Source organism: Monodelphis domestica, chromosome 2 (assembly GCF_027887165.1).
Source record: "Monodelphis domestica isolate mMonDom1 chromosome 2, mMonDom1.pri, whole genome shotgun sequence".
Taxonomy (NCBI): Eukaryota; Metazoa; Chordata; class Mammalia; order Didelphimorphia; family Didelphidae; genus Monodelphis; species Monodelphis domestica.
Window position 1 is genome coordinate 111163879 of NC_077228.1, and position 25191 is coordinate 111189069.

The window sequence follows — 25191 nt, forward strand, 5'->3', positions numbered from 1 at the left end:
TAACTGTTTGCTTGGTCTTGTCCTTTTGGATGGCTCAGAAGGAAGAATGAGTACAGCTCATTGTATTGCAGCTGTTTTATGTTCAGGGCTTGAATTAAAAGGAAAAAAATGAAGTGTGATTATAATTTTTTTTTGAGAAGTGAAGAAATGGGATTTATTTTTTAGCTATTCCTAGTGGGGAATAGAGTTGTTAGAGCAATGGAGCGGGCACAAATTTTAACCTAAATCCCTCTAATCAGTCAATAAAAATTTATTGTGTGTAATACAATGCCAGGCATTGTGTTAAGCACTAGAGATAGAAAGGCAAAGGCCAGTTCCTGTCCTCAGGGAGCTCATAGTCAAATGGGGAAGAAAAATAGGCAAACAGCTATGTACAAACAAGAGAATGACAGAATAAATTGGAAACACTCAACTGGGGGAAGGCATTAGTCACTGCAGTGGGATTGAGGAGTTGACAGAGGAGGGAGATCAGGATGACTTCTTATTAGATGGGAGACATGGTTTGAGGCCCTCCTTAAAAGTATCGTGATAGCATCTTGGCTTATAGTTCCTTCTCAATTACCAGGTAGGTCTATTAATATGATGACATAGTTGTGGACATTTTTCAACATACATTTTTCAGAATTATAAGATCCAAATTGTCTCTCTCCCTTCTTCCCTCCCCCTCCTTGGAGATGGTAAGCCATTTGATCTGGATTATACATATATTATCATGGAAAACATACTTCCATATTCATCATTGTTGTAAGAGAATACTCATAAATAAAGAACCAAGGCCCCAAAATAAGACTGTACATAGACTGACTCCAGTTCTTTCTCTGCAGGTGGATAGAATGCTTTGTCATAAGTCTTTCAGAATTGTCCCAGATCATTGGATTGCCAAGAGTAGCCATGTTTTCCCAGTTCTGTTTATTTTGCTCTGCATCAGTTCAAGCAGATCTTTCCAACTTTTCTGAAATCATCCTACTTATCATAGTGGGATGCTATTATAGCAGGATAGTATTCCATCACCAACAGATGCTATAATTAGTTCAGCCATTTTCCAATGGATGGACATCCCCTCAATGTCTTATTTTTGCCACCACAAAAATAGCTGCTATAAATATTTTTGTACATGTATGTTCTTTCTCCTATTTTATGATTTCTTATCATATACCAGTACCATACCATAATACCAGTAGTGGTATTATAGGATCACAGGGTAGGCACAGTTTTATAGACTTTGGAGCATAAGTTCTTTTTAAACTGACCTCCAGAATGGTTGGATCAATTCACAACTCCAACAATAATGCATTAGTCAACAATATGTTGTAACTTGTGAAGCCCTGCTTAACTGGGAACTCTGTGCGGAGTCTTCCTTTTCCAAGCTTTGTTAATAAAAAGGACACAATCATTTTCCCAAAATTGGGGCTATTCCAGAAAATATCCAGAAAAAGTCTGGTACAGAAGAAAGAGCTTTGGATTTGGAGTCTTGAGTTTGAATCCGGATTCTACTACTTAATGGTTGTGAAACCTTAGGCACATTATGGAACTTCTGGGCCTCAGGTTCTTTATCTGTAAGATATAAGTGTTGAACCAGATGATTTAGGTTCTTTCTGCCCCTAAATCTATGATCCTATCATTTCCCTACCCTAAATAGCTTCTTTATGATTTGTGAGGACATACTCTAATACCCACTATTGGATATTTGCTTTTATTTTCAAGGAATGAAAAGGTTAGGTAATGGTCTTTTTGTTTTGCATCTAAATAAGTACCTTGAAATTATAGGTCCAGTAATAATAATAAGAGCAACAGTGGTAATAATAATAGCTAACATTTATATTGTGGCTTTGCAAATCACTTTGTAAATATTATTTTTCATTTTATCTTCATAACAACTCTGAGAAATAGGTGCTGTTATTTTCCTTATTTTTTTTTTAAATCCTTACCTTCCATCTTAAAATCAATACTCTATATTGGTTCCAAGGCAGAAGAGAGGTCAGGGCTAGGCAATGGGGGTCAAGTGACTTGCCCAGGGCCACCCATCTGGGAAGTGTCTGAGGCCAGATCTGAACCCAGCACTTCCTGTCTCTGGGCCTGGCTTTCAGTCCACTGAACCACCCAGCTGCCCCCTATTATTCTCATTTTTTTTTTAAATAAACCCTTACCTTCTATCTTGGAATCACTACTGTGTATTGACTCCAAGGCAGAAGAGTGGTAAGGGCTAGGCAATGGGGGTCAAGTGACTTGCCCAGGGTCACACAGCTGGGAAGTGTCTGAGGCCAGATTTGAACCCAGGACCTCCCGTCTCTAGGACTGACTCTCAATCCACTGAGCCACCCAGCTGCCCCCTTATTCTCATTTTTACAGATGAAGCAACTGAGGCAGAAAGAGGTTAAGTGATTTGTCCATGATCACATGACTAAGACATTCATGAGTCTGGATGGCACTCAGATCTTCCTGACACCAGGTCCAGCTCTCTGTATTTACTCATTATATGTATGCACTGACTACTGTGTGTGTGTCTATATGCTATCTTATTATAAATGTTTTGCCAGTCGGGATGGTTTTGATTTAAATCCTTCTTCTGACACACGTTGACTGTGCGATCCTGATCAGGTTACTAAAGTTCTTTCATGTCCTTGCCAACTTTCTAAGACTCAAACTGCAGAGCAATTATTTGCTGATCCCCATTGATCAACTGCTTCCTCACTGGGAGTTCCCTCTACTCATTGCAGGCTCAGAGTTCTAGCAATATATAGTTATAGAGAAAGCTATATCTTGTCCCTTCTGACCCCATTTGGGGCTTTCTTGACAAAGACACCGAAATGGTTTGCCTTTCCCTTCTCCAACTCATTTTACAGATGAGGAAATGGAGGCAAACAGAGTGAAGTGACTTGCCCAGGGTCATACAACTGGTATCCAAGGCTGGATTTGAACTCGGGTCATCTTGAGGCTAGACCTGGTACTCTATTCACTGAGCCACTTTAGGCTGTCCTAGAGTTATATCCACATAATATCTATGTAGCAAAAAAGGTGGCTATAGTGTATATATATAATAATATAGATAAATATAAACAGAATATATACTCTAGATATAATAATGTATAGATTGTACAATATAAAATATATTTGTATTATGTAATATGTAATAAGGAATAGATTATACAAATGTTTGTGTCTGTGTATATCCACACCCATATCTGTCTTCCTACATATGCCTTCTTTATACGGAGCGTCTTTATCCAGGCGATTGCTCTGGAAGGGCCAGCTCCCAAGCAGTGCTCGCACGTGCGCCACCGCGCAGTCTCTCGGCTTGGAAGGCTTCGTCTCTGAGCTTTATCTCTCCATCTCCGCCTTGATTCTCTGATTGGCGGCGATGGAAGTTATCCCAGCTTTGCCCTGTCAGCACTGCACCCCAAGCATGGAAGCATCTTGTGTAGACTGTCTCTGTGCGTGTGATTCATGAAGTTCCCCATCCGGCCGCTTTGAGGCCACTCACAGCATCCTCTCCTGGATGAAAGCTCCCGCAGCCCCCCCCGCCCCCAGGTCACAGAGCCTTTCATTCCCCCCTTGCCTTCACGCTTGCCTACAGAATGCAAATCTGTCTCCCACATCATTCCAGCTCTCCTAAGCCTGGCTCCTTCTGGGTGCCAGAGCACGCTTGTTGAGCATTTGTCTTCTTCTGTCCTTCAGGCCTTGGGAAGTCGTGCTCCCCGTCCAAAAATGTGAGCTATTCTGCATTCAGAAGCAAAAGAGTTAATGATTGATGGAGCAGAAACAGAAACTTCATTTTTAACCCTCAGATCCCAAGCCACCCTCCCCACCCCACTCCTCCAAGCCACATTCCTGCAAACCTTAATGTAAAACGATCTCATGTTTATGAGAGCCGGAGTTATTTGGGAGTGATCCTCGTGTCCTAGAGGCACAGTGGGCATGACGTGAAAGCAGGGCTATGTGGCCTGCAGAGATTGCAGATAAGACTGTAATGTGTCAGTGAGGAAGAATTTGAAAAATTACTCGATAACATAAGGAGCAGAAAATCACTGTTTGTGCTTTCTTGGGCTCGAAAGCTATTTGGAGTGGGAGTAGAGGAGTTGGCATTGTCTGCAGGGCATGGGAACCCCTTCTACATACCCACGTAAAATGTCTGGGGAGTCAGAGAATTCCCAAACTGGGATTATGGGTGTTACAAATGGAAGGGACTTTGGAGACAATCTTTTTTTTTTTTAAGCCCTTACCCTCTGTCTTGGAATCAATATTGATTCCAAGACAGAAGAGCCGTAAGGGCTAGGCAATGGGGGTTAAGTGACTTGCCCAGAGTCACCCATCTAGGAAGTGTCTGAGACCAGATTTGAACCCAGGACCTCCTATCTCTAGGCTTGGTTCTCTATCTATTGAGCCTCCTACTTATCCCCAAGACTATCTCTTTTTGCTCTCTCATTTTATAGATCAAAAAACCAAAGACAGGAAGGTTAAAAATTGCCCAAAAGGCACAATAACAAAAATGAGCAGAAACAGGATTTAAATTCAGGTCCTCTGACTCCAAATCTAATGTGGAAAAGGGATCCCATATTCTGCTATCTTACAAGCATTTCACGAGCAAAAAATCATTCCAGAAATGGGATTGTCAGTTGTTTTCATAAAATTCTTGAGAATGTTACTAGATATTTGTTGAGTTGAGACCTGCCTAGATCTCTTTCTCCATTGACCTACAATCTTATAAGGTCTAAATGTCTTGCTGTTCTTGAGCCTCCTCCCAGGGCTTGAGGTGGGATAAAAAAGGAAAGGTGATGATTTCAGCATGCTCCTTTTCAGCAGCTGTTGCCACCACACCCCTACACTTATATTTCCAGTCCAGTGGACAGATGGGCGCAGTTTGTTCCTGATGACATTCTTTTCTCTCAGCCGGCCCCAAGGGCTTGGCTCCTGGCCACCGTGGTACCCTTCCCCTTCGCCTCTCCGTCTGGTTCCCTGCCCCTTAACGTGTGGCTTTGGGTCAGTGCGACGGCCAACCGACTGCGGACGTACCATCCCAAGATGGGGCCTGCCCAGCGTACCTTTCAGACCTCAGAGTAGACCGTTCTGCCTTGGCTTGCATCTTGTGGTGAGGATTCTCTGAGATAACGTGCGTCTTCCCTGGGGTCCCGCTGGGCCAGAGAGGAGCCTGCGCAGTCCTCGTGGGCCTTCCAATACCAAATGAGTTACCGGTGCTCCACGTGATGTATCCGTCCATTAAAAGTACTGACTGAACGCCCGTTGTGAGGCTGGCCTGTGGGCTGTGCTGGAGGGAATCATCCCAGAGGATGCCATCATCAATCTGGAGCTCGGAGTCGTCTAGGCCAATCTCCCTATTTTACAGAGGAGGCAATGGAGGCCCAGCAACGCAAAGTGACTTGTGCACAGATAGCAGCGAGCCCTCTCCTTGGAATCTGAAGGGCCCGGGCGAATCCTCCCTCTGTCATCCGGGCAGCCTTGGGAAAGGCTCCCCTTCATCTATAAAATGAGAGTTTTGAAGCCGCCTGCCCTCCGTTCCCTTCAGGTCCACAGACGTCTACGAGCCCCTCTCTGGAGACTGAAGACAGAGGCCAAAGGCCTCTAGATTGCCTCCTCCTGCCGGGCTGCAGACGCTGGGGCACGCGGGCTCCGTCCTAGAGCATCGGTAGCGGTGGCCAGTACGGTGGCAGAGCGATTGTCAGTGTCTCTGAGAGGTGGGAGGACGGAAGAGCTGCCCCGAGCAGTGTGGTCTGTGGTGTCCAGAAAGGGAAGAGGACAGTCTGCTAGGTAGGAGAAGCCAGCTTCCGTTCCTAGCAACAACTCTGGAGTGTGACATCAAAGGGAAGAAGAGTAGAAATCTAGAAGGCAGAGCAGCGATCCCAGAAAGCCGGGGCTGCCTCAGTCAGGAAAGGCCGTACCCGAGTAACCTGGTTCCTCTTCCTGAGCATACGTGCGTCTGCCGCAGCTGTTCTGGAAGGGGTCAGAGCTTCTTAGCCCGGGCCGAGGGGCCTGCTTTTTAGAGTGTTTTGATGACTGCTTCTGTATAGTGGCATATTCAATGCATTTTAAAGCTTTATGGTGAGGGCCCTGGGCTTCATGATGTTGCCAAAGGGGTCCGGGACAAAAGACATTTTCACCTAGATTTTATCAAAGCAGTTGATAATCCCTTTTGCTACATGGGCAGGATAAAGAGATGTGGACTAGAAGACAGTCCAGTCCGGTAGGTTTGGGAACAGGTTGAATGATTGTCCTCAAAGAATAGTTACTGGTGCAAATTTAAGGGCTAACTATAACCTTGCGTTTAGAGTCACAAAATCAGCTTCGCCAGGGGCTTCTGAAGATGATCTGGGAGTTTTAGTGGACCACGTGCGCAAAACGAGTCAACAGTGATAGGGTTCCCAAAGGAACTAATGGGATCTCAGACTGTTAAGCAAGGCCTTGTGTTTCAAACCAGCAGAAATGGTAGCTCTGAGCTGCCCTGTCAGACCATAGCCAGAGGACTGGGTTCGATTCTAGGGGCCACATTTTAAGAAGGATGTTGCTAGGGGCGGCGATGGATTGCCGGTCGCTTCCATTCGGGCCTCAAACACCTCCTGGTGGTCACTTAACCCTAAGCCTAGCCTTTGCCCTTTTGTCTCATAGTTGTTACTAGGACAGAAAATAAAAGAAAAGAGTAAGACTAAGCAGGACATTTTAGAGAAGAAGTAAGCCAGATGGGCGACAGTCTTTAGGTTCGTAGGATCTGGTCTGGGGAGGTGACGATGCAAGTGGAATCCGATAGGGTTTTGTTTTTAACTTAAAAAAATGTGCATTTGATACATTTCACTTTTATATACAACTTCTCTACAAACACTCCCCAAAGTTCTTTACAAAAAGGTCACATCCCTCCAAAACAATTAGCTTATTGATTATTAAGAGACAGAAAAATATGCCGTTTAGCCTCGGTGCTCAAATACTGGTGTTGATTTGGATTAGATCGGAATTCCCTGCTCTCCGCGTTGGCTTTGCTTTATCATTCTGGCCACTGTGTAGATGTCTCTTTGGGCTCTGCTTTGCTCATGTCTATTCCTTCCTACCAACAGTCCCTTTACAGTCCATCTGCCCATCTAGCCCTGTGATTTTTTTCCTTAAACCCCTACCTGTTGTCTTAGCATCAGTTCTAAGCGGGAAGAGCCTTAAGGGCTAGGAAGTGGACTTAAGTAACGTGCCTAGTCACACAGCTAGGAAGACTCTACGACTAGATTTGAACCCAGGACCTTCCTTCTCTAAGCTTGGCGCTCTCGTCACCCAGCTGCCTCTATAGGATTTTGTTTTTGAAGAGATCTCCTTTGCCAATGGAGGGGCAATTGTGCTGAAATGTATTTGGTCTTAGAGAAGGGCCCGGGAGGTTGGCAGGGCTGGCGCTCTTCCAGTAGCCAGGATGTGTTGGAGGCAGGTCTCGAACCTTCCTTTCTCTAGAGGTCAGCGGCCATCTCCTTCGAGGGTGTTTGTTAGCCTTAGAGGACAGAACCAGGAGCACAGAGTGAAAGTCTCAGAGGAGGACGGGCGGCCCTGGGAAGCGGCCCGGAGCCCTTGGCTGTGCGAGAAGGGACCCACCAAGGGTATGATTTGGGGGCTGCGGAATCGTGGAAGAGAAGGTTGGAAAAGTAGGCAGAGTGGTAAGAGCATGCCCTCCGACTACCCTGCTTGAGTTTGGCTTGTCGTCTGGGCACTGGGGAGCCATTGGAGGTTTTTGAGCAGAGGCATGGCATGATGAAAGCCCCCCCCCCCCCCATTACTTTCTGTTTTAGCAGCTCTAAGACAAAAGAGCAGCAAGGGCTAGGAATGGGGTTTAGGTGACTAACACAGGGGCACACAGCTAGGAAGCGCTCAAGGCCAGATTTGAACCCATGTCCTCCTGACTCCAGGCCTGGCTCTCCATGCACTGAGCCACCTCACCGCCCTGAGAGAAGCTATTAAATCTTTTTTAATTAAAAGCCTTGCCTTCTGCCTTATTGGTTCTGAGGCAGAAGAGCAGTAAGGACTAGGCAATGGGGGTTAAGTGATTTGCCCAGGATCATACAGTGAGGAAATGCCTGAGGTCAGATTTGAACCCAGGACCACCTGTCTCTGGGCCTGACTTTCCATCCACGGAGCCACCTAGCTGCCCCTGGAAGCTGTTTTTAAAGATTAATTTGGTGGCGGATTTAGAGGGTAGAGGCTGGGAGACCTCTTGTAATTATGACTCTGAGGGGGAGAGGAGGAGGGCCTGGAGAGAGTGGGAGAAAAGAAGGGGCGACGGGAGAGCCCCGTCCTCCTTGTCCCCGGCACTGCCCCTGCCTTTCTAGAGGCCGCCAAGCCGGGAGCCAGAAAGCAGTTCTCGGGAGGTCGGGGGCTCAGGACGTGTTCTGGATCTGGACAAGAGCCCGAATCACGGCCGTCCACGCGCTCTGTTCTGCTTTGCCCTTCCTCGCGTCCCCATTTTGCTGTCGCCTCCCCCAGTCCCCTTGGCCAGCACCCCGAGTCCCGGCCAGGCCTGCTGTGCCCCGAGTGCCACCAGGTTTAACCCCTCCCAGCCGTGGTGCCTTTGGGGAGGATTCAGAATATCTGGCCTACCTCGGAGGAGAGGAGCACGCCCAACCCAAGGGGGGCGGGGGGGGGGGGGGGGGGGGCTCTGAACCCCATCGACGAGCCCTCGCCCCGGGCACCCTGGCCAACCTGTGCAGGGTGTACCGAGGCGCTGAAAAAGTGTCAACAGGGTTAGCCCGGGAGTCACGCCGCCTCCCTGGCCCCAGGGCGTCTCCTGGCCGGCCTCTCATCATCTCCATCCTCCCATTTCCCCGCCCCCCTCGCCCCAGGGTGCTCATCCTCTCTGCTGACCTAGTGGAGGGAAGAAATAAAGCCGCCCCTCCTCCGACACCCAAGCGTCCCCCTTCACATCCTCTACTTCCTTTTTTGAGCCTCGTCTGCCTCCCCTCTGAGAATCACGGCTGTGGACTGGCTCCGAGGCCGAAGAGCGGTCGGGGCTGAAGGGACTTGCCCAGGGTCACCCGGCCCCGTTGGAACCCAGCATCTCCAGGCCTGGTGCTCTGCCCAGCTGGCTTCCTAGCGGCCCCGCATCCTTGGCTGGGCCTGGCCGCCCCCGCTCTCCCCTCGCGGCCACCATCGTGGCCAGAAAGCTCTCCCAGTCCGGGCTTTTCTGAGCTTTCGTTTCTCCTTGTCGCCTCCGGGTGCTCCGAGGAGGCGCGTCCCGTCTTTGGCCTGCAGGTTGGCCGGGGCCTCAAGGAGCCCTGGCTTGGGGCTGCCTTCAGAACTGTCCCTGCCCGGCACAGGCCTTCCCCCAGGCTGCCCGGGGCCCTCCCCCAGCAGCAGGGCCAGCCCTGGCTCCCCCGGGCCCTTCCCTTGGAGGGTCATCCTGCGGGCCTGGAGGAATGTGGAGCCTCCTTCCGCCCTGGTGTCTGAGGCTCTGGGCAAAGCTGGGCCTTCCCCTCCCACAGCCTCCGGGCAACTGCAGGAACAGAGGCCCCAAAGGCCGGGGCCTGGCCTGCCAGGGAGTGGCCGGTGATCAGCATTTGAATGACTTTGGGTGGGTTTTCAGGGGATTGGAGGGGATCTCTGGAATAGGCATCCCCTCTAGATGGTGGAGACCCATGAGGGGAGAATAGATAAAAAAAACCCTTTACCTTCTGTCTTAGAATAAATTCTTCATATTGGTTCTGAGGCAGAAGAGCGGTAAGGGCTAGGCCATGGAGGTTAAGTGACTCGCCCAGGGTCACCCAGCTGGGAAGTGTCGAGGCCAGATTGGAACCCAGGACCTCCCGCCTCTGGGCCTGGCTCTCAATCCACTGAGCCACCTAACTGCCTCTGGAGAATAGATTTTCAGTAATGATGTTGAGCAAGTCTGATTCATTCAATCCTTTCAACAGGGTCCTCGGCTTGGTTTATGTGATCAGGGCCAGAGCTTTAGAGCTAAAAATCACCGTGTTGGCCGTGTCATTCACTGCTCTCCTTTTTGGTGTTCCGTGTGACTCTTTCGGTTCCCATTCGGGGTTTTCTTGGCCAAGATGCTGGCATGGTTGACCATTGCCTTCTCCAGCTCATTTGGCAGATCAGGAGACGGAGGCAGGCAGGATAAATCGATTTGCCCAAGTTCACACAGCGAGGACGTGTCTGAGGCTGGATTTGAACTCAGTAAGAGGAGTCTTCTGGACTTCCTTACTCCAGGCCTGACACTCTGTCTACTACACCACCTAGCTGCCCTTCCTCTTACAGCCGAGCAAGCCGGAGACCCAGAGAGCGGAGGGGATTTGCTCCAAGGTCTCAGGGGACCTAGGGATTTGAACCCAGGGCTTCTGGGTCCAAAGCCAATGCTCGTTCCACGGGAGCAAGCCGGTTGCCTGTGCTTACTTATCGTGCTTGATATTGAAGCAGGGCATACCCATCGGTCTACACTTGCCCTAGAGAACAAGCCTCCGAGGCATATCTGAACTCCACGGAGGCTTCCCTTGCATAATGGGAACACTTCGGAAAAGAGTGTTTTAGCCCAAGTCTCGGACACCGCATAGATCCATTGAGCCCCCCTTTATAAAGCGTTTCCTTTAACTGGGTGCTAAGGGAGGGCTTGCAATGGGGAGGAGTCTGACTTACAAGCTGTGCAAGAACTGAGACAGGAAACAGGGAGTGTAGGACCCTGGCCTCCCCAGGCCTTGGCCTCCCCAGCCTCCTCTTCTTTTCTCCGGCCACTTGGCCTTCGCTTTCAGTTCTCCTCCGGCTCCTCGCTCTTCTCCTGTCCTTTGCTGGATGCCTTTCCTCTTCCTAAGCCTTCCCCAGAGTTCTCTTTCCTGCCTCGCTTCAGGCAGCCTCTCTGTCCCCACGAAGGAGCCTAAACGGGGGTGACTGGCTGAGAGGCCACGGACGGATAAGAAAGTGGGGAAAGGGAGCTTGCACCTTAAGGGGTCTCTTTACAGTGAAAGTCTGACAGTGTTGGGTACAAAACAGACGATCCACTGCTTGAGGGCCTTTTAGCTCCGTTCGTCATTCTCGGAAGGGCCTTTGGGAATGTGTCCCGGGTCGCCCCTGGAATAACACGCGCCTGCGAGGGAGCCGGAGGCTTTCCCTTTTCTGTTCCCCTCAAAGATCAATCGGTGTGGTTTTTCCTCAGCCCGTTTCAGAGGATCCTGGAGCCCTGGTTTGGCTTCGTGGCTCCCCAAGCATCCTTGCTTCGCGTTCGCTTTCGCTTTGAGCGGGAGAGAGGCCGCGGAAACCCTCTTGTAGGCCTGCCTCGGGGACAGTGTTCTGTGATGGGAAGCTCTGTGTGGGCGCAGGCACGGCTGGACCTTGTGGCCATCTTGAACAAAAGGCCCACGTGTTGGAGCTGTCCAGCCGATCCTGTGGAGGGCTGATGCTCTTAAGACTAGATATGTAAGATATTTTACAATACAAAATGTTCTGCTTTACATATATAATACACATTCTACAGATACATATTTACATGTATTTTTAAACCCTTACTTTCTGCTCTAGTAATAGCTCTCCGACAGGGGTTGGAGCTAGGCAGACAAGGTTAAGTGACTTGCCCAGGGTCATACAGCGAGGAACTGTCTCAACCCAGATTTGAACCCAGCACCTCCCCATTCTAGGCCTAGCACTCTGTCCCCTGGGCCACCGAGCTGTCCCAGCACACCCACACCCATAGGTACATTTATATAGATATACTCTCTGCCGCAGATTTAATACTGAGTATCAGTCCCAAAGCAAAAGAATGGTCGGGGCTAGGCGTTTGGGGTTAGCCCGGGTCACACAGCGAGGAAGTGTCTGCTGGCTCGTCTGTTTTTAGAGATTCGAAACCCTTTATGCGATCCAAGGGAGGCCGGGCTCCAGCTCTCCTTTACTGGCTTATGTGATCACTTTAAGAAGAAAGCACCGGGATCTCCAAGCGTCCTTTCCAGGCCTCTCCCGCGCGGTGGGACTCGGGCTTAAAACCAGTTGCAAAGGAATGGCACCTTAATCTGGTCACCTTCCCACAGGCGCTGATGTGACCCAAAGCGGCGGGCTGGCCTTGGGAAGAGCCGGGATGAGATAGCTATCAGACAGGTCTCGCTACTAAGGGCGGCTCGGAATGTCCTGCCCTAGAGATTCTGAAAGGAAAATGCAGCGTCGCCCTTTCCTCCCCAGCCTCCCCTATCTGATCGCCTGTCGCATCCTGTCCAACAGAGGCCAAAGAATCCTGCCTGTCCGCTTTTTGAAGCCCCAACGTTCTGTCTAGCAACAAGTCTAAGGCAGAAGGGCAGGGGCTAGGCAAAGGGCGGGGTAAGTGACTTGCCCAGGGTCACACAGCGAGGACGTGTCAGAGGCTACATTTGAACCCAGGACCTTCCCACTCCAGACCTGGTGCTCTATCTCGCTGAGATAAAAAGAAAGTGCTTTGTCAACCTTAAAACATATCTAAATATTTAGTAAGCCATTGTTATAGAAAAACAAAAACACCTTAATTGGGGGTCCTCTAACCTACCTTTCCAGCCTTCTTACTCATTCTGTGTCCAAGGCCAAGCTGGGCCCATCTGTGCATTCATGCAGCATTTCCCCACGCTTAGAGAACCAGCCCCCTCCCCATGGCCACCTGTTGCATTCCTTCTTTTCTGTCCAGGCTGGGCTCAGAGGAGATCTCTTCCCTGAAGCTTTCCCTAATCCCCCTGACTGAAATGGACCCCTCCTCCCTCCCCCAATTGTCTTAGAGCTTTTTGTGTGGATTTCTCCTGCCCCCCCCCCATCATTCTGCTCTCTAGCTCGCCTTTTCCGTCCCCCCCACCCCTTTATCTTATGGCTGGGGGTCTTGCCATTTCCCCACTTTGTACCTGCTAGCCCAACCACAACTACAATATATTATAAACAAACTATTTCTTGAATTGAATGTCTCCGAATGGGTGGGTGGGTCCTTGTTCTAGGAGAAAGGGGGCCTTCACCGTGGCAGCCTTCCCTTCCCTGGTGGAAGGGGATGTGCCTGATTTCACTGCTATTCTTATTCATTAAAATGCCTCTAGGTCTTCTCTGGGGCTCCTACCCTCCTAGATGCTTAAACCATTAGCAACTCATTCAAAGCCTTTTGCCCATCCTCATCTCTGACAAAGCCGAGGGCTGGAGAAGCCTGGGTGGAGGGGAAGCTTGTCCAGACTTGCTGCCTCGCCTGGCCACACCTGGGCTGCTCCTGGCATTTTGGCCGGCCCCTGGGAGACTGAATCTACAGACTAATGGGAGCAGAAGGGTTGTTTCTGGTCCTTGAAAGGGAGGGCTGTGGCTGTGGGATGCTGGCAGTTTAGAGGGCCGTCTTTTCAACCTGAAGGACTCTTCAACAATTAACATCTTGACTCACATTCTTTTCTGAAGCCTTTTTTTCCTTTTGGAGGCTGGGTTTGAAGGAGTCCTTGCTGGAGCTCTTCAGGGGCTTTCTGATGGTTTTACCTCCCTTTTTTATTTTATGTCTTCACAGCATCCCCTCAAGGCTGGAGACACTGTGCCTGTATCAGCCGATCACCCGAGCCCAGAAAGGCTGGGAGAGGCATTAGGAAGCCTCAGATCACTCAGGCTGACCCGTCCTCCTGAGGACTGCCCATATTCCTAGCTGTTGGAAGTGGCAGATGTGAGATTCCAATCTGTGTTTTGAGTTCAAATCCATTTTAGGAAGGCACAGGAGCAGAAAGAAGTAGGATCATTGGATGGTAGATTGGGGGCTGGCCATCTATTTCATTTTATTTTTAAATGTTTTCCGTGCTTTCATGATGCCTATCTCCTCCCTCCCCCTTCTCAGAGTTGACAAGCAATTCCCCTGGGTCATACATACATGCATGCATGCGTCACATATGTGTATTTCACTCAAACCCATTTTCATATTATTCATTTTCGTACAGCAGCAATTCTTTCAAATCAAAACCCTAAGTCCTCTCCCCATAGAAACAATGAAGAATCATGTTTTTCTTCTGCGTTTCTGCTCCCACAGTTCTTCCTCTGGATGGGGATAGTGTTCTTTCTCATAAGTCCCTCAGCATTGTCCTGGATCACGGCATTGCCACCAGTGAAGTCTATTACGTTCTATTGTACCACAGTGTATTAGTCTCTGTGTACAATGTTCTCCTGGTTCTGCTCCTCTCGCTCTGCATCACTTCCTGGAGGTTGTTCCAGTCTCCATGGAACTCCTCCACTTTATTACTCCTTCGAGCACAAGAGTATTCCATCACCAACCTCCCAGACCTCAGTTTGTTCCGTAGGGCTGGCCATCTAGACCAGCCCCCTTCATTGTACACATGACCAAACTATGGCTTGAAGCCGCACAAATAGTAAGTATTCATCATCAGAGCTAGCATTTATAGGACACTTTAAGCGTTGCCTATTATCGTATTTGATTCTCCTAATAACTCTGGGAGGTAGATACTGTTATTACGCAGTGGAGGAAACTGAGGCAGACAGGTTAAGTGACCTGCCTAACCTCTGGTAACTTTCTGAGGTTGGATTTGAATTCAGGCCTTCTAGCTTTTAGGCCCAGTGCTCTGTCCACAACACTATCTAATGGCCTGTCTCAGGGCACCTCCTATGATGATCATTCTATTTCTTTTTTTTTTTTCACCCTTACCTTCCATCTTAGAATTGATATTAAGTATCAGTCCCAGGGCAGAAGAGTGGTAAGGGCTAGGCAGCAGGGGTTAAGTGACTTGCCCAGGGTGTTTACCTGCTCTGTGTATTAGAGCCACTATGCCTGGCTCTAAGGGGATACAGACCTTAGATAAGACATGGCTCTGCTCTCTTGGAGCTTATGAGGCCCCTTTTATGGGCCCGTAACACGTATATACATTGACTTTAGGCACCTGTGATTCCCTCCTGGGTGATCTCTCTATCCATGAGGCTGTATCAACCTGAAGGTTCAGTGGCATCGACCTACTTTGGAAAGGGAATAAACATGACAGCATTTTCCCCATCACTATATAGCAATCACTTTGGTGTAGATCAGTACAAAGTGGGTATTATTGGCGTGGCAGAAGATGAATGCTGGTTGTTAATGACAGGATACCTGATGGCAGAAGCCCTTTGAGCCGTCTTGTGTGCTGTGCAGGTTTCTCTCTCTGTGATATGTAAAGGAAGGATTTTAATTTCTTTTTTTAAAAATTAATTAATTAATTTAGAATATTTTTCCACGGTGATGTGATTCATGTTTTTTTCCACCCCTCTTCCCTCCCCCCTCCCTCAGTGGATGAGCAATTCCACTGGGTTGTACGTGTACCATTGTTCAAAGAGGTTTTAATTTCTTTCATGGGTACAGGTATCTTCTAAATAGACCTCAGTGATGGAGGCAGAAGTTACAGGACAAAGGTTTGAGATCTGGGAGAGCTATGCAGTTCTATGCACCACACAGATGAATTTAATTCCAAAGTGGTCAATCATTTATTAAGTCCTTTCTGAGTGCCAAACATAGTGTTAGATAAGCACTGGTGATATAAAGAGAGAGGAAGGAAGGAAGGAAGGAAAGAAGGAAGGAAGGAAGGAAGGAAGGAAGGAAGGAAGGAAGGAAGGAAGGAAGGAAGGAAGGAAGGAAGGAAGGAAGGAAGGAAGGAAGGAAGGAAGGAAGGAAGGAAGGAAGGAAGGAAGGAAGGAAGGAAGGAAGGAAGGAAGGAAGGAAGGAAGGAAGGAAGGAAGGAAGGAAAGAAGGAAGGAGAGAAGGAGGGAGAGATGGAGGGAGGGAGGGAAGGAATAACAAATGAAGGAACAGAGAGGGAGGGAGGAAAGAAAGAAATAAAAAAAGAAAGAGTCCCTGCCCTCTGGAAGCTTACATTCTAATGTGGGAAATAACATGTATATAGATTGATACCTACAAGTACATTTACTCATACAGAGTAAATGGAAATTAGCCTTAGAGGAGAAAGTTCTAGCTGCTAAAGAAAGGCCTCTAGAAAAAGGTGCAAGTTGAGCTGCCTTGAAGAGAGCCAGGGAATGGAGGCCTCGGGGAGAGGAGGGAGCCTCCTCACACAGACTCAGCACTGGAAAGGACCTCCCAAGTCTGCCTTGTCCAGCCCGGACTCACTCAGGGATCTTCTGAGAATCTCCTCCTCCTCATTCCAGCTTCAGCCCTGATTTTCTGGGCAACCTTGAAAAAGTCACTTTACTTTTCTGGCCCTCCATTTTTCTTCTCTGTAAAATAAAGCTCTTGGGATGCCTTGGGTCTCTCAGGCTCTGGTTGGGAACATTTCCCAGGCCTCGTCTACCTGTGTTCCCGGTTCTTAGTGGGATGGACACAGGGTCTGAGACTCGGGGCTGGACAGGACTTCGGAAGCCGCTTAGCTAACCTCGCCTTTAGACGCAGGAGGAAATGAAGTCCCAGAGCAGTTCACTGCTTTGCCGGGGTCCCCGGTAGCAAGCCGCCGAGCTAGACTTCTCATCGAGGCCCCCTGACTAAGTTTTCTTCCCGCTCCTCGCTTCCTAAGGGCGCTCTGTTTGCCACCAGAGCTACTTTTGGACAGCATGAACTGTTAGGAAGTTTTTCCTGAATGTAATCTAAATCTGCTTCACGGCACTTCCACCTATTGCTTCTCGTTCTCTCCCCTGGGCCCAAACAAAACAAGCCTAATCCCTCTTCCATATGGCAGACAGCCTTTTAGACATTTGAAGACACAGCCTCTGTGTTCTGCCCCTTTTCCTCTGCAGATCAAAGGTCCCCGGGGCCTTCAATTGGCCCTCCTGGTTGGATGCTCTGGTTGCGTTCTAGTGTGGTGCTGCCCTTCCCCACAGCAAGAGGATGGCTTCCCTTATTATCCCAGACTCTGTTTTCTTTTCTTTTTTTTTTTAACTCTGATCTTCCATCTTGGAATCAATACTGTGTATTGGTTCTAAGGCAGAAGAGTGGTAAGGGCTAGGCAATGGGGGGTTAAGTGACTTGCTAAGGTCGCACAGCTAGATTTGAACTCAGAACCTCCTGCATTTGGGCCTGGCTTTCTATCTGGTGAGCCACCTAGCTGCCTTGCCCCAGACACTGTTTTTTTATTATTTATTTTTATTTTATTTTATTTAAAAAAATAAAAAAAAACCTTACCTTCCTTCTTGGAATCAGTACTGTGTATTGGTTCCAAGGCAGAAGAGCGGTAAGGGCTAGGCAATGGGGGTGAAGTGACTTGCCCAGGGTCACCCAGCTGGGAAGTGTCTGAGGCTAGATTTGAACCCAAGACCTCCCATCTCTGGGCCTGGCTTTCTATCTGCTGAGGCGCCTCACGGCCCTGCCCCAGACACTTTTTTTTAGAAACCATGTATTAGGGTTAGAATTCTAAAGTAGAGACTCTAGAAGTGCCTCTGAAAAGGGATAAAAAGAATCAAGGTTAGGTGGAAAAAGAGTCTATGGCTAGAGACTAGAGCTACGACATAGAATGGGGTTACCTATTTGGATGTCTTTACTAAGGTGTGCTTTTTGTAGACTAGACCCCAGGCTCCGGTTGGGTTGCTGTGTAAGGATCAGAGCCTTTTCAGTCCTACAAGGACTTGTCTAGTAAAGTGCAAGGCTTTATTACACAAATCTGGCTTCTTGGCCGTGTGGCCCTGGTTAAGTCACTTCACCCACTCTAGCTCTTACCTCTCTCCAGCTTTGGAACTGATACTTAGTATCGATTCTAAGACAGAAGGTAAGAGTTGTGTGTGTGTTTAAGAAAGAAAAGTCACTAATCTCTCTTGGGCCGTTTCCTCATCCGAACAGTGATAGGGCCCGCCAAAATGATCTCCGGGGTTCCTCCCCCCCGAAGGCGGTTGTGTCCGGAGAGCCGGGCAAGGCGTGTTTCCAAGGCGGACTCGACAGGAGTGGGTGACGCTGGTCCCTTGGACGTGCGAGATGCAGGCAAAGCGAGGGTCCCCAGGGGTCCCAGGAGCTGGCAGCCCCGTGGGACCTCCAGCAGAGACAGTGACGTCAGAAGCAGGAAGAGATGCCATTTAAATCCAGGCCCCTCTTCCAAGGAGGACCAAACCGCGCTCTAGTTAAGCTCGCTTCCCCTTCGATCCCTGCTCGGCTTTCTTTGTTTTTGCTCGCAGCTCCCTGGCAATGTGTGTAAGGCCAGAGAGAGCATTTCCTGTGAGGGGAGGCGGGGCCCGTCTCCGCGGCATCTCGCGCAGCCTTTGCGTCCTGTGGCCTTGCGGGTCCGGGTATCTCCGGCAGCCAGAAGGGCACCTCCCAGCCTGTCCCTGAGAGCCCAGAAGGAACGAGAGCTGCCTGGGGGTGGAGCCGCCCGCCTGGGCGTCCTTCTGGCTGCTGAGGGCTGGAAGGCCGCAAGGTTAGCGGGCCGTCCCGTCTGCCCCTCTCCTTGGGGCCTCGGCTAGGTGGGAGCAGCCCGGGAGCACGCCCAGCCTGCCTCGTCTCCTCCCTCACCAGACTGCCGCTGCTTAGGCACCTTTCCCGAGGGCCGGGCGCAGTCCCGACCCCTCTCTGGGGATCGCGTCCTGAGAAAGCGAGAAGCCCGGCCCAGCCCGCAGACGTAGATCCCCGGGTGGCATTCAGATGAGGGCCCGGACCCAGGCGCGCCTCTGCCCTGGACTCGGAATCCGGGCTTTGGAGCCCCCTTTCTGGGGCGGCCTGGCGAGCTCGGCGGGGTGCCGGGCCGCAGGGCCTCCGGGATGTGTCCCTTCGTAAGGGCCTCCTTTCAAGGCCAGCCAGCTGGGCCCGGAGCCGTGGGAAGGGGCTCGAGAGAGAAGGCAAGTCTATCCGAGCCAGTGGATCCCTCTCCTGCGGCCACCCTGGCCTTGCGGTCGGTCGCCTTTGGCTTCCCTAATTCTCTCCGTCCTCGCGTCAGCGTGCTCCTGGTTTTTGCGTTTTAGGGAGCCCCTGCTTCTGAGAAGACCCCTCCATAATGTCTGGTTGTGCCCCTCCTTGGACCTTTTTAGCCCCTTCCCCCATCCCCACTTGGGGTAATTTCCCATTTAGGGCCGGCCTCGGGCGCAGATTTCTCTCCTGAATGCCGTGCCCTCGCACTCCCCTTGAGTCTGCGGCCCGAGAACATCCATGTCCCTCCGCTTGTCTTTGCAGATTTCTGTGGCATTGCGGACGGGCACAGCCATAGGCCTCACGGTTCCAGCTCCAGGTTTTTGTCCTTTTTTTACCCTTCCGGCCGACTGCTTTAATCAGGAGTTCTTTCTTAAGACTCGAGCCCAAGATGGCACCTCCTGCCTGGCCATCCCTCTCTGCTGCCCGCGTCTGCTTGAGGGATCCCTGTGGGTCCTCTCCCCCCACCCCTCCTGCGCCACTGCAGGCTCAGAAAACAGTGGGCTTCCCGTGGCTGATGCCAGTGGGCTGCTCCAGGAAGAGGGGAGCCGGGGAACAAAAGGCCTCCTTGAGAGCCCCTGTGCGAACATCTGGAGGAGCCATCTGGACGTGCGGCCAGGGAGGAGCCATCAGAGAGGCGCCCAGGTCACAGGATGGAGCAAGCTCACCGGCACTGAATAAACTCACTCTCCCTGTTCCCCACTGGAGTGGGCTTCTCCACGCCTGTTCTGCTGGCTACAGAGGGGTGGGGGGACCAGGGTGCTTTCCCTGCACTCCTCGCAGGCTCCTGATAGACGCCTGGGGAGACGGGGGCCTTGCGTGTGTCTTCCTCCGGGGAATGGGGGATCTTGGAGGCTTCCTGGCCCAAACACAGGCGGCCCAGCTGGGAAACAGATTGTCTCAGCTGCCCCCAAAGAACTCGGAGCGGGAGGTTACTTCCTGCGCTTCTCCATTATGAGCATTTTCCTGTTCTCCACCGCACATTTTTCCTTTTCCACAGGAAGTCTCCGTGGCCTTCCCCCTCGCTTTACCTGGGCTTCGAGAGGCCCAGTTCTGTTCTCGTTTGTTTTTCTGATGGCCTTGCCCATCTAGTCACAGGCTGCTGGACAGGGCCGGTCCTTCCTCCGTGGCTTTGCTTTCAGGCCCTGCGGCCGCCTGTCCTTCCATTGCGGCTCCAGGGTGTGCAGGCCCGGAGCTTCTTCCTGACTGGGAAGCCTCCTCTCAGCTCGCAGCCCGTTGTCTCCCGGCCATGGTCTCCCCCCCGCCCGAGAGCCCGGGCCTCTGAGAGGGAGGAAGCTGCCGGAGATGAAGTGACCCGGCCAGGCCTCCACAGTGGCCGAGCGAACGCCGGACTGCCCATCCAGCGAGTGCTACGGCATGCCAGCCTGCCTCGCTCCCCAGGGCTCCGTGATTCCACTTTGGAAGGGCGCACGCGGTGCTGGGGGAGAGTCGGGAACGGAAGGGAGCCTGGGGGAGGGGGAGGAGGGCCTGGCCGGGCCTGGAGGGACCTCTTCTATTGGCTTTCTGGGGAGAACGTGACGGGTGCCTACACGGTTACTTTGCTTCTTATTGTCCAAGAGAGAAACAACAAACTCAGTCAACAGATTTCTCCCCAGTCCTTTCCCCTTCTAGCTCCTCCTTCTGACAGGTAGGACCAGTACACCAAAGAGAGCTCACAGCTGGCTGGACCAGGAAAAGCTTAGCCCTAGATAGGATCATCCATTTAGAGCGAAAGGCCCAGAAAGATGAGTTCGTTTTCCCAAGGCCATGGGGGCAGGACGTAGCAGAAACATGATTTGAACCCCGATCTTCTGCTGAAAATCCAAGGTCTCTGAGAAGCAAAGATGAGGGAAAAGTGTATTCTAGTGGCTCTGAGGCTGGAACAGCGACACGATATACTGGCTGGAATGCTGGCTATCGAGTTAGAAAGATCTGAGTTCAAATTCTGTCTTATTCACACACTTGCTGGGTGGCCCATCTCAGTATCTTTATTTGTAACGTGCAGACAATAATATCTACTTCACAGAGTTAATCGAGAGAATCACTTCATAGAGATGAAGTGCCTTGCAAACCTTAAAGGACTACAGAAATGGTGATTCCAGACCTGGAAGAAGTTTGTGAAGGCAAAGAGACTGGCACAGAGGAGTGCCCTTAGGAACAGTCGGTAGTCCTGTGTGTGATGTGGGATAATGCAAAATAAGGGGGGGAGGGGGAGGCTAGAGGCAGACTGGGGAAGACTATTTCTTTTTCTTTAAAAAAAAAATCTTTACCCTCTGCCTTAGCCTCAGTTCTAGGACAGAACGGTGGTGAGGGCTAGGCAGTTGAGGTTAAGTGACTTGCCCAGGGTCACACAATGAATTATTGCCTAAGGCTGGATCTGAACAGAAGTCTTCTTGATTCCAGGTCCAGCTTTCTACCTACTGGGCCACCAGGCAAAAGGGCATGAAGACCCTGAACCAGGGTGGTGGCCTTGCAAATTAAGAGAAGGTAGCAGATGTAAAGGGGTAGAGTTAGTTAAGAATTGTAACAGAGAGGACTTGAGGATAAAGGTGAAGAGAGGAAAGAATGGCATGAAGCTGTGAATCTGGCTCACTGCAAAGAGAAGCGGAAATGAAGACATTTGGAGGAGGTTAGGTTTGAGTGCCCTTTGGGGGTGTTGTTGTGAGGTGCTCCTGGGAGATCTGGGGAGGTGTCCGACTGGTGGCACAGGATCAGAGCTCAGGAGAAAGATGAAGTAGTAATACCTAGATCACACAGTAGAGAGTTACCCCCTAAGCCACTGGACACGCATGTATCATGGCTGCAGAGAAAGGACTGGGCAAGGGCCGGCCGGTGGCTGGGGGGCAGGAGATGGATGGAGACTGCGGAGGAGCGATAGAAGACTTAGAAGGAGAACCGAGAGGGAGCAGAGTCACAGAGCAGTCTGTAGAGCACGGGTGACCTCGGAAAGAACACTTTCTGATGATGCTCATTTAATTCTAGCTCACATTTTTTCACCACAAAAAAGTCCTAGTAATCTATGTAAAGATGGCGTGGGAAATATGGAAATCTGCATTACATGAAAGCACCGATGCAGCCTAGCTCGGACGATTCGGGAGAGGGAGAGGGTCTGGAGCTCACGATGCCAGAACACAGCTGTCACACATTGTTTCTATATGTAATGGAAAAGAAAGAATGAGAAAAATTAAAAATAATCTATGTAAAGAACACTTCTAACACTTAGAGCTGGACGTGGCCCATCGAGATTGGCTGAAGTGGGGTCTCTCGTCACCGGTGTTCTGAGGTTGTCTTGGAGGGGATTCCTTCAGGGAGTGGGTGGCCCAAGAAGCCCGCTGAGGGCCTTTCCAATTCTGCGACTCTGCCCTTGTATAGTGTCCATCTGGAAGGTCCTCTGGCCTAGGCTCCTCAGCCCTCCTGGAGGACACATTCTCCTTATTTCCAAGGCTTTTAGTGATGGAGGTTTTATTCTCTTGGTCAACAATCTTCCCCCAAGCAGGGAGATTCATCCGCATGACATCTTCCTTGAAAACCCCGCGTTCCCCCTTCGGCTTGCCAGCTCAGATGCTCCTTGTGTTCGGCTGTCATGGGGGGGGGGGCAGGGGGCCTCGGGGTGCCCTCTTAGTACCCTCCCAGGGGTCCGTGCTCAGCGCCCGCGCACGAGCCCCAGAATCTCAGGCCCAGAAAGGACACGAGCCTTCTCTGCATTTTCACGGATTATCGGTGACGAGGCCACCTCCTTGCTGTGCGATCCGTCTAGGCAACTAGGATGAGGACGCCAAACGGACCTGGCCTTCGCCTCAGCTGGCAGGTGTGCGTGTGTAAAACGCCGCTCCATTGACCAGAATAGGTGCTCGGGAGCTGGTTGAGCCGAGTCTGCGGCACAGGGTAAACCCTGCTCTCCCAGCCCGGAGACTGAGGTGCGATGGAGCCCCGGCGGGAGGCCCGGTGTCGTTTCCTGTCCTGGGATGCCCAGGCGTGACCCAGGCGGCGTGTCTTGGTCCGCCCCTGCGGAATCCCCCTGGTGGTCGGCATTTGGGTTTTCATAGACACCGGTGGATTAGAAAGATACTTTGAGAGTAACACGGACCTGCCCCTCTTCCCGACCAGTCCGGAAGTCTTCCCAGGACTCCCCCCGCACCCTCCCCAGATAGTAGCCCCCCAGCGGATTTTGATCCTTCGGGAAGGATGGGTTGGGCCTTGCTTGTGCCTTTTGACCAGGGTGTGTTAGGAAGAGGGGTCAGATAGGAGGCCTGTGGCTGATTTCAGAATTTTTGTCCCTCCAAGGTGCCCCGTACCCCCATCGTGGGCTCTGTCTTTCCTACTTTGGGGACAAGTAGGCTTGACCACGTGGGAGGAGGTCCGAGAAGTATCTTCTGGGGGAAGCGGATGTGGGCTTTCTGGCTTCTGGGCATCCACTCACCTCCAGAATCAAGATTCTTTGTGGCCGGGCAGTGTTTGCGCAGCACCTGGCAGGTGGGACGCACAGCCTTAGGGGCTTTCCCCAGAGCCCTTGTGGCTGGGAGCCCCCTAGTGTGGGCGTCTGTCAGAGCAGACCTCTGGCGGGGGTCCCTGAGGCTCTGAGAAAGCTCTGCAGGGCCAGGCAGAGAGCCAGGGTCCCTGGGTCACGGGCTGGGCAGTGATCTTTCTAGCTGACGTTGGGTGTTTGAGAGCTGGAGTTCAAGACGGTTGTCTCCTCTTCCTGCCCTTCATGACCCCTTTCCTACTTCTCTTAGTCTCCTCTCTATAACTCAAGAGATGCTTTGATGAAGTTCTTAGCTTCCCAGGACTTCGGAGACCCTGGATCTGAACCTTTTTTGTGGCATAGATCCTTTTGGGGATGCTCTGGTGAGACCTTTGGATCCCTTCCCAGGACAGTTTTTAAATCCATAAAATAAAAGACATTATTTTATTAGGATGACAAAGAAAACCAAATTTTATTGAAATGCAGTTGTCAAAAAACTCCAAATAAACAATTTATGAACCTCAGGTCAGGAACCCCCATATAGATCTTCTAGTCCAACCTTTTCAATTTGCAGATGAAGAAATCAAGACCCTGAGAGGGCAGGTGGCTTGCCCAAGGTTGCACAGAGTCCGTACGAGAGCCCAGATTCCAGTCTTACAAACAGTCATTTATCCAAAGAGCATCATGATGGAGGCCAGGGCTTTAAAGACATGCTAGTTTGTGCTTCCTGACCAAAGAAGTGTGAGCATGTTTAAAAAAAAATGTGGAGGCTGGTAAATGCCGCTGCCTTCCACGACGCAGCTAATTGTCTGAATGGCAGGCTCCCTCCTTTCTAGGCAGTGGAATTGCCTCTACTCAGTGGTTACTGATATTTTCCCTACGCCAAGAGCCTTTCATTCAGGAGCATTAATGTAGGGTTGGAAAGAAGGGAGCCCCAGGAATGCTGATAGCTATCCCGCGTCCTCGCTGGCTTCAGCTTTTTTAGGTGGAGTCATTTGGCTTGTCCATGAGGTAGACGCCCAAATACCTTATCTCATTTAAGGAATACACAGGAGCTCATGTTTTGTTGGTTGAAAAGACATGGGTAAAAACTAGCTCGGTAGAAAATCCAAGCATCTCAGCAACGTTTCTCAACAAAGAGATCCCAGAAATGGCCACGGGTGGCAGGGTGTGGAAAAGAGTGGGAATGCGATCCCTGCTTGGGCTCACAACTTTAGCCCTTGGGCTTCAGCTCCCTTAGGGAACGGAGAGCTACATGTGCGTATGGACGCACGGACGGAGGTGTGGTGCGACGTCGACGCTCATGTGTACCCTGATTTCCAGTCTGAGCCAGCCGAGTGTTTCTTGAGATGCCCCCCGTTCCTTGGAAAGAAACTGCCCTTACCTGGTCCCGGAGGTTTCTAGGTTTTGTTCGGAGCCAGAGGGTACAAGAAGTATTCAGACACTGGGGTGAGAGTTGGGCCTCAGCGCCCGGCACGTCTATTCTTAGAAAGGGCTCCTCTGGGTCTGCCCTTCCTCGGAAGGCCCCTCCTGCCTTACCTCATGGTTCCTGGTACGGGGCACCCTCGTGAGGAAATGCCAAGAAGCCAGCCGGGGAAGCGAGCGGCCTCTGTTTATCTCCCAGGCCTCAGCTTTGGAAAGGCACCTCTTTAGTTTCCGACCTTGTTCCTCATTCCTGATGCCTTGGGGCAGAAGGCACTGGTGGGCGCTCCTTGGTTGAGCGAATGAGTAAGAGAAGGCAAGTTCTCTTAGAGCCTCTAGCACAGTTCTTCTTAAAAAAAATTCTTTCTATGCCACGTATTGGCTTCAAGGCAGAAGAGGGGTCGGGGCTAGGTATGTGGGGTTAAGGAGACTCGCCCGGGGTCACCCATGTGGAAAGTGTCCGAGGCCACATTTGAACCCAGCACCTTCCGCCTCTAGGCCTGGCACTCGATGCACTGAGCCCCCTCACCAGCCCTCTAGCCCAAGGGGAGAGGCCTGCCAGGTGTAAGGAAGCTCT

The 25191-nt window shown here is 50.9% G+C and overlaps 1 protein-coding gene across 13 annotated transcripts in view; it reads left to right on the forward strand.

Annotated features, from left to right (window-relative positions):
• Positions 1-25191, forward strand: part of SRGAP2 (SLIT-ROBO Rho GTPase activating protein 2) — a 239853-nt gene that overhangs the window by 11570 nt on the left and 203092 nt on the right. Inside the window, exon 1 of one of the 13 annotated variants that reach the window (XM_056815831.1) lies at positions 4275-5763. The exons of the other annotated variants lie outside the window; for them this stretch is intronic. The gene's annotated coding sequence lies outside the window, so the exon portion shown is untranslated. Of the gene's footprint in view, positions 1-4274; positions 5764-25191 lie in introns of those variants that run through there. 13 annotated transcript variants of the gene reach the window in all.